The sequence below is a fragment of the Uloborus diversus genome, chromosome 5 (assembly GCF_026930045.1).
Source record: "Uloborus diversus isolate 005 chromosome 5, Udiv.v.3.1, whole genome shotgun sequence".
NCBI classification, from domain to species: domain Eukaryota; kingdom Metazoa; phylum Arthropoda; class Arachnida; order Araneae; family Uloboridae; genus Uloborus; species Uloborus diversus.
Window position 1 is genome coordinate 30,517,353 of NC_072735.1, and position 12,182 is coordinate 30,529,534.

Below are 12,182 nucleotides of genomic sequence, written 5' to 3' on the forward strand. Positions count from 1 at the left end.
TTGGGCACTACTGTTTTAGAGCATTAGAATTCCTCTTTTTCTGTATTCTATCGCCTGACTTATAGATTTTTATTTCCTAAAACATTCAACAAATTAAGATAAACTGATAAATTTAATAATAAAGTCCTTACGAGTGATGGAATCGAATCGAACTTGCATGCAATTGAATTCCTTTTTTTTTGAGTGGGCGTGGGGAAACTAAGAACGTGAAATTTTGCTACTACAGAATATGAAATATAAGAAGTGTTGAAAATAACAAAAAAATCAAAATAAGTGATGTCCAGGCAGTAAAACCACATCGCAAAAAATGGCAAGCGGCTGCGACAGAAGTGGATGCAATGAGATTTAAAAATTCAGATTTGATTTTTGAAACGTTCAGTTTTCCACTTTTAATAGCTTTTATGTGCTATACTGTTAAATCACTCAAGATTTCTAATGCTCCTTTCGCTGCTGTTCCTTTCTCTTTGTCCAGGACATTTTTCCATGACTTGAAAAAAAAATTCCATGACTTTCAATGAAAATTTCAATTTTCCATGACTTTTCCAGGTTTGAAATTCTGTTAATTTTTTTCCATGACTTTCCAGGATTTCCATGACCCGTACGAACCCTGAGTGCATTAATTCATTTAAAAAAATGTTTTTTGGCAACAGGGGAAAAAGAAACGATTTTTTTTTTGATATAATGTATGTATTTTAATGAGCTTATTAATTTTAATTATTATTTTTTCATTTTGAAAGTTGTTAAAGATTTTTTTAATGAAAAAAAGTATTAGCTGCTTTGTTTAAAAGTTGCTACTTTTTTTTACACATTTAATTTTTTTAGATGAGTGAGGAATATTTTATTCCTAGAAATCAGCTTAAAGTATTTTAAAAATATGTTTGAATAAATTTGCGATTTTAGCTATTTTTGAGAATATTGATCAGGTACTAGAAAGTAGTATGGGTATACGGGAAAGTAGGCTCGTCTAGTTCTAGACAGAACTTCTTGTTAACTTCAGCTTCCTCTTTTTGAGCATTTCTCGGAGCTGACTTAGATTAATCGAATGCAAATTCATCTTGCAGACTATTTTTGGGTTTTTTAAATCTGCAGGGCAGACTGCTGAAAGAAATTCTGCTGCCAGGGAGGGGAGTAGTAGGTTCTATGCCTTCCGGTAAAAAATCCTTCGCCTATACTATTAGTGGCTGGTGTGGGTTAACTTGGTCGTGGTCGCAGTCTTTCACTCCTTACACTGGTTCATTTGCCCATTACATGCAAATGAGTGAAGAGAACCAGTCTGCCAAATTTCTTGCATTTCTTCTGCTACTTTACTAGTGAGTTCCAATGTACTTGCATTAATGTTTTTGTAATTTTACTTTACACTTTTTTCACTTTCAAATATTTTATCAGTCAGAAAAATATGGCAACATAACTGCCTTGGAGTTGGTATACTGGACAAAATAAGCTGCTTGTAATTTGCATTCTTCTTGCAAAAAAAATGAGAAAACAAAAGATGTTATTACAATTCTTAATAATTTTAGCAGGTGCGGTTATGAATTAACTATTAAGTTAGAATAACAAACCAAGCAGTAACATTCTCAAAAAAAAAAAAAAAAAAAAAACATTTATTGAGCAGCTAACAGGATGATTGTGACTGAATAGTGGAATCCGTTAAAACAACTACACGTACTTACTTTGCATTTTACAGTGAAACCTGGGTATAATGATACTGTCTGTAACAATAACCTGTCTATAACAATTTTTTTTTCTTTTTTTTGGCCCCAGAAAAATGTCAACATGAATAATCAAACTGTCTATGATGATAACCTGTCTATTACCATAGTTTTTTTAGGTCCCAACAGTATCGTTGTGGACAGGTTTTTCTGTATTTACTTCTGCATTTTATTGAAGAAAAAGGACAAGCTGCATCCAAAAAAAAAAAAAGAGAATGCATTTTTTATGGGGTAAAAATCTAAAAATCACCAGAGAAATTATGACTGACCATTTTTTTTTTTTTTTTTTGTTTTCTGAAACTTTACTCACGTAATATAGATTCCAGTACCTAACTTTTCTGCACTAGGGCGATAAAATCAAAAAAAAAAAAAGAGAGAGAGAGATTTTTAAGTTCCAACCTAATGTTTACCCATAGGAAACTTTTATATTATCCTCTGCTGCTAAATATTTCATACAAAAGGAAAATAAAACTTTTTGCATGAATAATAATTCACACAATTTCCTGTTTCTCCCGAGTTATTTGACGATTAAGTAATATGTTTAGATTATTTCAGGGATGAAAATCTTCCGCAGCTTTGTGATTTTCCGCTTTTTGTATTTTTTCCATTTTCTGGTAGAGAGATTTCAAGCAATCGATGGCGATCTTCTCATCAGGATTTTCGCTGACTCATGAGTTTTCTCTAAGGTAGAGAGAAGAGAGGAACTTCATTGTTCCGTGAGTGGGGAGGAGGAAAGGCTCGAGAGTGATGAAGCAAACGTCAGCGTTTACGCATTTTCAAAATCCGATTGCACCCACTTACATAACACTCGCTCATTTCTGTCTACTATGCCATCCTACCACTTAGACCTTTATAACTTTTTGTAGACTATTATTTTCAACCCTTCTTGTACTTTATATTTTGCTGAAGACTTGTACGCTCAATGTTTTGCTGCGCCCATTTCACAATCACTTTCAAGCGATGATTGCACAAATTCCCCTCACCTCCCTTCTGCCCCGACCCTTCCCATCAAGATGTTTGCTGAGGCAAACGTTCTTCCTTGGATAGAAAAAAGGAAGTAACTTGCTGTTGGTGAGGAGGGAAAAATGCTGGAGAGTGACGGTAGATGTAGCTTTTGAATTCCGATTGCATCCGCTTCTTTAACACTCTTTCATTTTTATCTGTTATGCCACTCTACTGCTTAGACATTAATACCTTTTTGTAGACTATTATTTTCAACCCTTCTTACATTTATTTTTTTTCCTGAAGACTGCCACGCCCATTTAAGCGAACATCATTTGTCAAATTTAGTTTTCATGCTTACCAGAGCTGTAGCTCTTGAAGATTTTAATGAATTCTAATTTATTTTAATTATATTGTGCTATTTCATTATGACAGGCATGTAAATATAGAAAATCAAAGATCCTTATACAATCTCCAAACATGACAATCTTCAAAGCTATTTTATTGATTTTAAAATTATTTTTATGCTAGTGCGACCATCAAATCTCAGAAAGTTTTAGATTGGTTTTACTTTTATTATTATTATTATTATTGATTTTTATACAATATACCCAACTGCTCTACAGAATTTCAAAATGCTTCTCAAAATCACCACAGATGCTCCTCAAATTGTTTCTCCTATGTTAGCAACACTGATGTTATTTTATAACTATGGTTGTCTAATGATTCAGCTTGTATTGAGTGTTCAATTATATGGAAGTTTTATAGCATTAAAAGTAACATTATAAAGTTTTAATTTCATCTTATTTGTGAGCTGTGGGAAATTGAAAGTAGTAAATGGAATTGTAATATCTGTTAAAATCTTAAATAAAAGCAAGCTTATTTTATTTATTAATACGCTAGCATTTCTACTAGTAAAAAAGAATGAAAAAAAAAAATTCTATTAATATTTAAAAGACAGCATAGAATCAATATGTGTATATAATTTGGTGTAATATTAAAAAAAAAAAAATCCATGTTTTAAGCCACACAATTTTTTCTCTTTTTCGACTTAGGGCTGTTTTCATCCCTTCCAGTAACATTTCAATTGTTAGTAACATCAAATTTAGCTAATTTAACAATATTTGATTAGTTTTAGTGTGTGAGAGTGTTAAATTAATTTTTCTTAAGCTTTGGACCCCAGATTGAGTACCAGCCAAAACGTTTCAGGCATATTCACATTAAAATTGTTTGTTTTAATGAAGGAAATAAGAGCATAAACAACGAGAACACTAAATAATACTCGAAATGCATTAGTTATAAACGTGTTTCACGTGGGCGGATTCATGTGGGGATTTATTATTTTTTCTTTTTTGAATAGTTCAGAAGGGCATGGGTGGATTTATTGGGGGGCATAGGGGCCATGCCCCCCAGTTTTGGGAGGACTTTATATAGTAACAACACATCTTCCAAAATCTTAAAACAAAAAATCATGACTTTTTCTTTTTTTGAATAGTTAAATGAAAATGAAGTGAAAAGCGAATGTCCTTTTCTGATGGGAGAAAAGAAAAGGGGGAAAAAACGAACATTAAATATACAAATAGTACAGCTGTCACTGGGGTGCTGAAAATGTGTCTAAATTCACTATTTTGGACTGAAAACCATTTGGGCAAGTATATGAATGAAAATATAGGCTAAACGAGCTGCAACACTTATAATAATTGACGATTATTTTATCAAATTAGAACCTAAAGCAAAGGGGAAAAAACTCCCCCCCCCCATTTGCGCTAACAGAACGATCTACTCGTTATGATTTATGTCCACATTTAAAGTATATTTGTGCATAATATTTATGTTCTTAGTAGATTAATTGGCCTTTTGAGAAATTCTAAAAAACACAGTTTTTTTTTTCCTTCTCCCCCTCTCTCTCTCAAAAAGAGAGAGAGAGAAAATAAATACTATCGCAAACTGAATAAATTTCAGTTATCTGAGTGTTTTGATTAAATGAATCTTTTTACTTAGAGGGAGAGTACAATTTTACTTACTTTATAAATACTGCTTAAAAAGTAAGGTAAGTCATAATCATCTAAGTCTAAGTGAATCAGTCCTTGTCATTATGGAAATCTAAATACTTGAGTAATCAAAAGTTTTGGAAAAAATTGCTGACATTTTATAAAAATCTATAAAAGCCTAACAAAGATTGGTAAAATCGTAAAAATCCTATAACCGTAAAAACTGACGAATTTTCGTAAAAATCAAGCAAAAATTTGCAGGCAAGAGTGAATTACAAAGGGGACCGAATTTGCCTATAAGATAAACAAGCTATTGCTTAGGGCCCCTGCTTTGAAGTGGGTCCTTAACTCCCAAAAAAATTCATGATTCGTTCCTTAAAAGATGGAAATTGCTTGAAAAACTAATTTCATTTTTAAGTGCTTGAAAACCTTGAATATTTGGAAACGTGTGGCTATAAACCTTAAATTTTAAAATTTCTAACAAATGGTAGAGGGGGAGGAATGCCAAAATATGTCAAATTCAGCTACTTGCCACATCCTGTATTAAAAATGTTAAAATCATGGTCCTCACGTTGGTAACATATTATTTCAAATAAATTTTTGTGACTCACATATTTCATATCTTGCTATTTATTCAATCCCGAATGCAGTATTTTGGAAATTCTTTTGTATTGATTGCTTTTATCTTACTTCTTCTGCATATTGTCTATCTGTTTAGCACAGAAAAAATACACACTACTTCTATTTCTATTCGTTTTCTGCCCCACTTGCAACTGAAGAAAAGTTGTTGTCATGAGAAATCTATGGTTTCTTTTTTCTTTTAAATTTAAAATAGCAATTTCTCACAAAGTTAGAACAGGACTGTAAAAAGTTACAATCAAGTACTAAAATATCAGAGACTGGAAAGTACAAATGAAGTGCATTAAATAATTTTATTTATTCTAGAGTCCTTGAAAATAATTAGATAAGTCTTTGAAAATCCTAAGCAAAATGGGCTCCAATTACTTCTACTACATATTGTTAATCTGTTTAGCCAGGAAAAAAAATGTTACACTACTTCTATTCCTTTTCTCTATTCCTTTTCGTTTTCTGCACTACTTATAATTAAAAAAAGGTTGTTGTAATGAGAAATCTATAGTTTATTTTTTCTTTCAAACTTAAAATGGCTGTTTCTTACAAAGTTTGAACAATACTGTACAACTGTATAATCTAGTTATCAATTTCTATGTCTATCCAGTTAACCTTTATAAGGCTTCAAAATGCAGAATTTTATACCATTTTACAAAATTTTCTCCGGGGGAGAAGCCCCTGGCCCCCTAAAATTAGAGATATTCTATTTCCCACTTAAAAGGGATCCCTGCTTCACTCTCTTGATACCAATTCCCTCTCTTAAGGTTGATTCAAAAAGAACAGCATGAAAACACATTAATGAAAACGGCAAACAAAAAAGTAAAGCATGGACTTATGCAGCACAGGAAACAGACAAAAACATGGGGGGGGGGGGGCAATAAAAATGTTGCTAAAAAAAAAATCCTGCGCCCCTAGGAACTCAGTCCTAAATCCGCCTATGGTGTTTCAACGGGTGTTCTGTTGATAACCAATAGCTGAACTCTATGCAGTACACGCAACGATGGATAAGGCATAAATAAAGTGAGAAGAGCCCATGTGTGACTTTTGTCACACGAAAAAACAACTATGTCACTTCTGCAACACAACAACTTTGCCAAATATAATTTCAAAGCCCTTGCACTTCACAAGAAAGTTATAAAGAAATTCCATTCAAATATACACTCCTTAAATACACACAATGAAATGTCTCCCCCATATCTTGGAACTTGTTGCAACTGGATTTCAGTACTAATTAAACAGCAGCAAAAAAGCAAAACACCAATTTGGAAAAAAAATTGTATTTTCATATTTTTTAACAAAATATACAATTAAGTTTACATTGGTGCTTATAGAGAAAATTTTATTTAATCTTTTTATTTTTGTGCAAAAATTAAAAAATCACATTAACTTACACTTAAAAACTTGTATGTGAGATTATGATTTTAATTGTAATTTAAAAAGGCTGAATACCGACAATTAGCACATAATAATAATTCACATTTCAATTAAATCAAACGATTAGATCAATACTGTCTAAAATACTTTTTTACAATAATACTATATTTTACTAATAAATTTAGTATCTAAGAAACCATTTACAATACTTAATATACAATACTATTGCAATAAAAAAATACTACTTAGTACATACGTCTATTAATTGTGAATAAATACTTTTCTTTACAGTACAATGCACAAAGTTTATGTAACAGCCAACATCAAATTATGCATCATTTGCAACATTGAACATTTTTTGAAACAATAGTTATTTACAACTAAACCAGTATTTGTAAAACAGGAAAGATCTCAATTATATATATATATATATATAACAATAAGACCAAGTTTTACATTTATACATATCATGTATATATTTTTATGTATATAAATACAGTCAACTTGTGGTATAATTTCAAACTCAAATACTCTTCATCCCGAAATTTTCATTGGGTCCCAAGCTCTCGAGAAGGCTGTAGGAGCTTCCCATAACTTCAACTACCAATAATCCAAAAGTTATAGCCAGTCCCTTGGGACTTAGAGTTTTTGAGAGTTCATTGTATATAATACGTATGTATATACACATATATAGGCATGTTGAGAAGGGACACTGCTAACATGTTTAGTAAAATTTTATAACTTTAAAATTAACCTTAAAATTTTTATTTTCATAACACTTATAAAACTAATTATTTATGATAACTGAAATTTCAAATAAAATAGTTACTTAGCTTATTTATTACACCTAATTTCAGGGGTCCCCAACCATTTGCAAGCAAGCACCATTGCATCTATCAATCATTTTACACATGCCCGCTGTTATATCACAACGATCAAAATCAATTGATTTTCAAAAAAAATGCTACGTAAAAGATCTTATTTTTCATTATTAGCTACCTTAAGCCGTGTGGCTTGATCAGTAAGGCTTCGGATTAGTGACCAGAGGGTCCCGGATTTGATCCTAGCCAGTCTAAGATCTAGAGATTCTTTATACGGAGAGATTGGACAACGGCGCACCACTGTCCGCCATCTTTAGTCTAAGTGCTGTTAGCTCGAAATGCTGCGCTGTGTGAATTTCTATATTTTTCATGGAATATAGGACATGAAATCTTTGAAGAATAAACTGATTTTTCTTCTCCTTGTATTTTCATCAAACAGAGTGAGCGCCAAGTCTGGCAGTCCGGTGCCAATCGTTTCATATCGTCATAGCGCTTACAAAGAAAATTGTTTTTCTCAAAAGTTTGTTCATAAAGGTAGAAAACAAACATATGTTTGTGATCTGCACATTTCATTTCATAATATCATAACTAGCTTTTAATTTTTTCGATACAATGAACAGTGATATTTGGGGTAGAAGGGTGCATTACGGTCTACGGGTAGTGAGCATTTTGGACATAAGATGGCCGCCGCTCTGAAGTTGTCCAATCTCTCCGTATTTAGGATCTCTACTAAGATCCACTGTCTTCATTAATGGTGACTGGAGGAGGTTAAATATGCTCGTGGTCAAAGTCTTCCTAGTGAAATGATACCTTTGGGGGTGCTGGACCAGAAATTGATCGGTATTTGAGATCCAAGAATTAGAGCCGTCTTTAAGGTCCATTCAAATGGTTAAACCGTAAATAATGATCAGTACAGGGGACCCTGGTGTGAAGAGTAAAAGATACATAAAAGTAAAAATGGTGTTCAGCACAGATAATAACACAAATTGAAATGCAACCTATGTCTTTTCCCTTTCGTGTTAGAGTCACAGAATAACTGGAACATAATTGATAGTAGTTTAAATTGCCTTTCTTGATAAGAGCTACACTAAAGTAAAATTGGTGTTTCAGTTCCACATACTTGTGTGTTTAACTTTTTGATAATAAATAGAATGAAATGTAACTAGAGATCATGGCTCACAGGTGTGCACCTAATGACAACTGCCTGTGAGCAGAAATATCATCATGCCTCCTAATTACTAAGCAATAGCCAATAAAATGCAGATGCAATAACACAAATTGAAATGCAACCTATATCTTTTCCCTTTCGTGTTAGAGACACAGAATAACTGGAACATAATTGATAGCAGTTTAAATTGCCTTTCTTCATAAGAGCTACACTAAAGTAAAATTGGTGTTTCAGTTCCTCATACTTGTGTGTATAACTTTTTGATAATGAATAGAATGAAATGTAACTAGAGATCATGGCTCACAGGTGTGCACCTAATGACAACTGCATATGAGCAGAAATATCGTCATACCTCCTAATTACTAAGCAATAGCCAATAAAATGCAGATGCAATAACACAAATTGAAATGCAAACTATATCTTTTCCCTTTCGTGTTAGAGACACAGAATAACTGGAACATAATTGATAGTAGTTTAAATTGCCTTTCTTGATAAGAGCTACACTAAAGTAAAATTGGTGTTTCAGTTCCTCATACTTGTGTGTATAACTTTTTGATAATGAATAGAATGAAATGTAACTAGAGATCATGGCTCACAGGTGTGCACCTAATGACAACTGCCTGTGAGCAGAAATATCGTCATGCCTCCTAATTACTAAGCAATAGCCAATAAAATGCAGATGCAAAAATCTTATTGAATTTGAGACTTCGGTTTTTGTGTTAAGAATTTATATACATTGTAGATTCTGATTGTATTAGGTAATTTTTAATTTTATGCAAAATTATTAACAGTGATTTGTTAATGTTAAGTTGTATTGTACAATTATTGATTCACCTTGAAAAACAATAGCTACTGCAGCCTGACCGGTATTCTAGAATGTGTTTTTAAGTACAAAAGGTTGGGGACCCCTGCCTTATGAGTATTTCATTTTATCATTTTTTAGCTGAAATAGGCATGCACCCTTATTTATAAATGTGTGATAATACCTTAACAGTTTTATTATTTTCTTAAAATTAACTAATTATTGTTACCGAAAGCATGTACTTTAAAATCCATAACACTATCCTGAAATGAATCCTTTTATGTTAAAAAAAAAAAAATTATTTAAATATTTTAATAATGAGAGAAATTTATACTAAAAAAAAGTTATAATGCTACAGAGACAACTTACTTTTGGTAGAAAAATGGATTTGCATTGATTCAGTCTAAAATTGTAACATTCGTATTACATATAATTTGCAAGCACAAATTTGACAACCTAAAAGCACGAAAATGATTAAGTATCAATAATAGTTTTAAAATATACTATATTAATTTAAATACATGAACATTTTAGTTAAAAAAAAAGTTAGAGTATTTTTTTAATTTATCATGCTTAAGTTGATTTTATTATCTTTTGATATAAAAATGTTATAAATGCATGTTAGGTTTTTGTAAACTATATTTCATTCTTACCCACAGTTGTATAAAAAGATGTCATAAAATATTGTATTACTGTAAGCTCGATTTTATCCTTTGATTTATATTCAATGATATGCACTAATTAGTGTTTCATTTTAATTGAACTCTAATTTTAGTCTCCCCCTTTAATAATCTAAACAGATGCATAATTGCAATCTTGAATCTTTTTCTGCAAAAACTACTAAATATTTTTAGAAAAAAACACACGATAATAAAGAGTTTTTGGCAACACAAATGAGGCTATTTGTATAAATTTGAGGTAGAAAAATGCACCAGCTATTATAATCATCACATTAATTATGCTTATACAACTTGAAACTTTCAAAAACATAATACATGTTTTACAAATAGAGGCATTTACACTTTTAATTCTTTAAAAAAATAAATAAAATAAAACAAAAAGGACTTTCTCATTAATGAATATTGCAACTAAGCTGCTTCGTTTATTCATGGAAGGCCCTTTGTAAAAATTTTTAATCACTTTTTTTTTTTTTTTGTGGATCTAATAAGAGCATTAGCTAGAAGTCATTAAAAACAGAGAAATCTTAGTCCACACATGGTCATAAGTAACATGTTATGTTTTATGTAATCCACTTCAAGCTACCACAAATGTGACACATTAATGCTACTTGACATACATTTTGGAGAGTACAAAAGTAAATGAATGATTCTATGTCACATTCAGGAAATTTTTAAGTGGATATTATAACGTTTAATCTCAGGCAAATTGTGTTATATATAATTAATCTAATATTGTGTATCTATGCTTTAATTGTAGCCTTAATAATGCATCATAACATGCAGTGCCGCATACACTAGCTTTTGACACATGAAATTGTTACAGTCACATTTGAATTTATGTGAATGGATATTAATTTTTTTCATAGCAAAATAATGGAATCATCTATAAATATAAACTTAAAAGTGAAAATATGGCTGCAGGATGACGAAGGTTTCAGCAACATTTCAAAAATAGTCAATAGTTACAATATATATAACATGATTCTTTTTTCAGGAAATAAACATGAGCTGAGTCAAGTAGTTATCCAAAAAGGGAGAGAGTGCTTCCTTATAAAAACATTCCTATTTAAATAAGAGGGCACTTCTTCAAAAGAACTGTACACTAGAAACTTTATTATTATTATTTGCATACTATATGTATACAAAGCCCAAGTATTTTTCAATAGTCATTATTTTCTCAAATAATGATAAAAAACATTTTAATGTTTAGTTTAATAAATTATGCTTGAAATTGCATAAATTCGAATTCATCTTCAAATCCATCAACGGAAGGATCAATACCTTGCAGTAGCAAAATTTTCATTTGAAAATCAATCCTTACTTGAGAAACTAGTAAATATTATGTTAAAATGCATAAGTTTTATGATTTTAGAAAATTAAATTCATTATCATTACTATTCCCATGGAGTTCTACCGGTCAAGAGATATGAAAGCGATGTTTCAATGTCAGGCTTGTGTGAAGTTTTACTTTTCTAGAAAGAAGAATTGCTTTTGTAATCAAGTTTAGTTTTAAACTTCAAAAAAGCACGAACGACTCATTGAAGGTTGCCTCAAAAAGTGCAGGGCACAGCGTTTTTAAAAATAGCAGGGAGAAACTATTTTTTAATATATATGTATATATATATATATATATATATATATATATATATATATATATATATATATATATATATATATATATATATATATATATATATATCCATGCAATAAATTAGATAAAATTGCATACCGTGCAATTTCAATCAGGAATCACGAAAAACTTGAACAGTAGTGAAATTTTGATTATGTACGATCATTATCAAATATAAAATTTATGAAACAAAATTCATTATGCAAGTACAATACTTGTATTATTCTTATGAATGTTTAGAATACTAATATGGGTAAATTAACACGGTGGTGGTTGGAACTCTTGCCCTTCAGCTAGCTTCAAACCAAACAAGTCTGCCTGCAGGGGGGGGGGGGGGGGTAGGCCTTGTCCATCATCTTAAGATGGATTCCAATAAATTTGAACCTGAAACATGAATAATAAAAATTGTCAAAAGAACTAGAGCAATTAGCTATT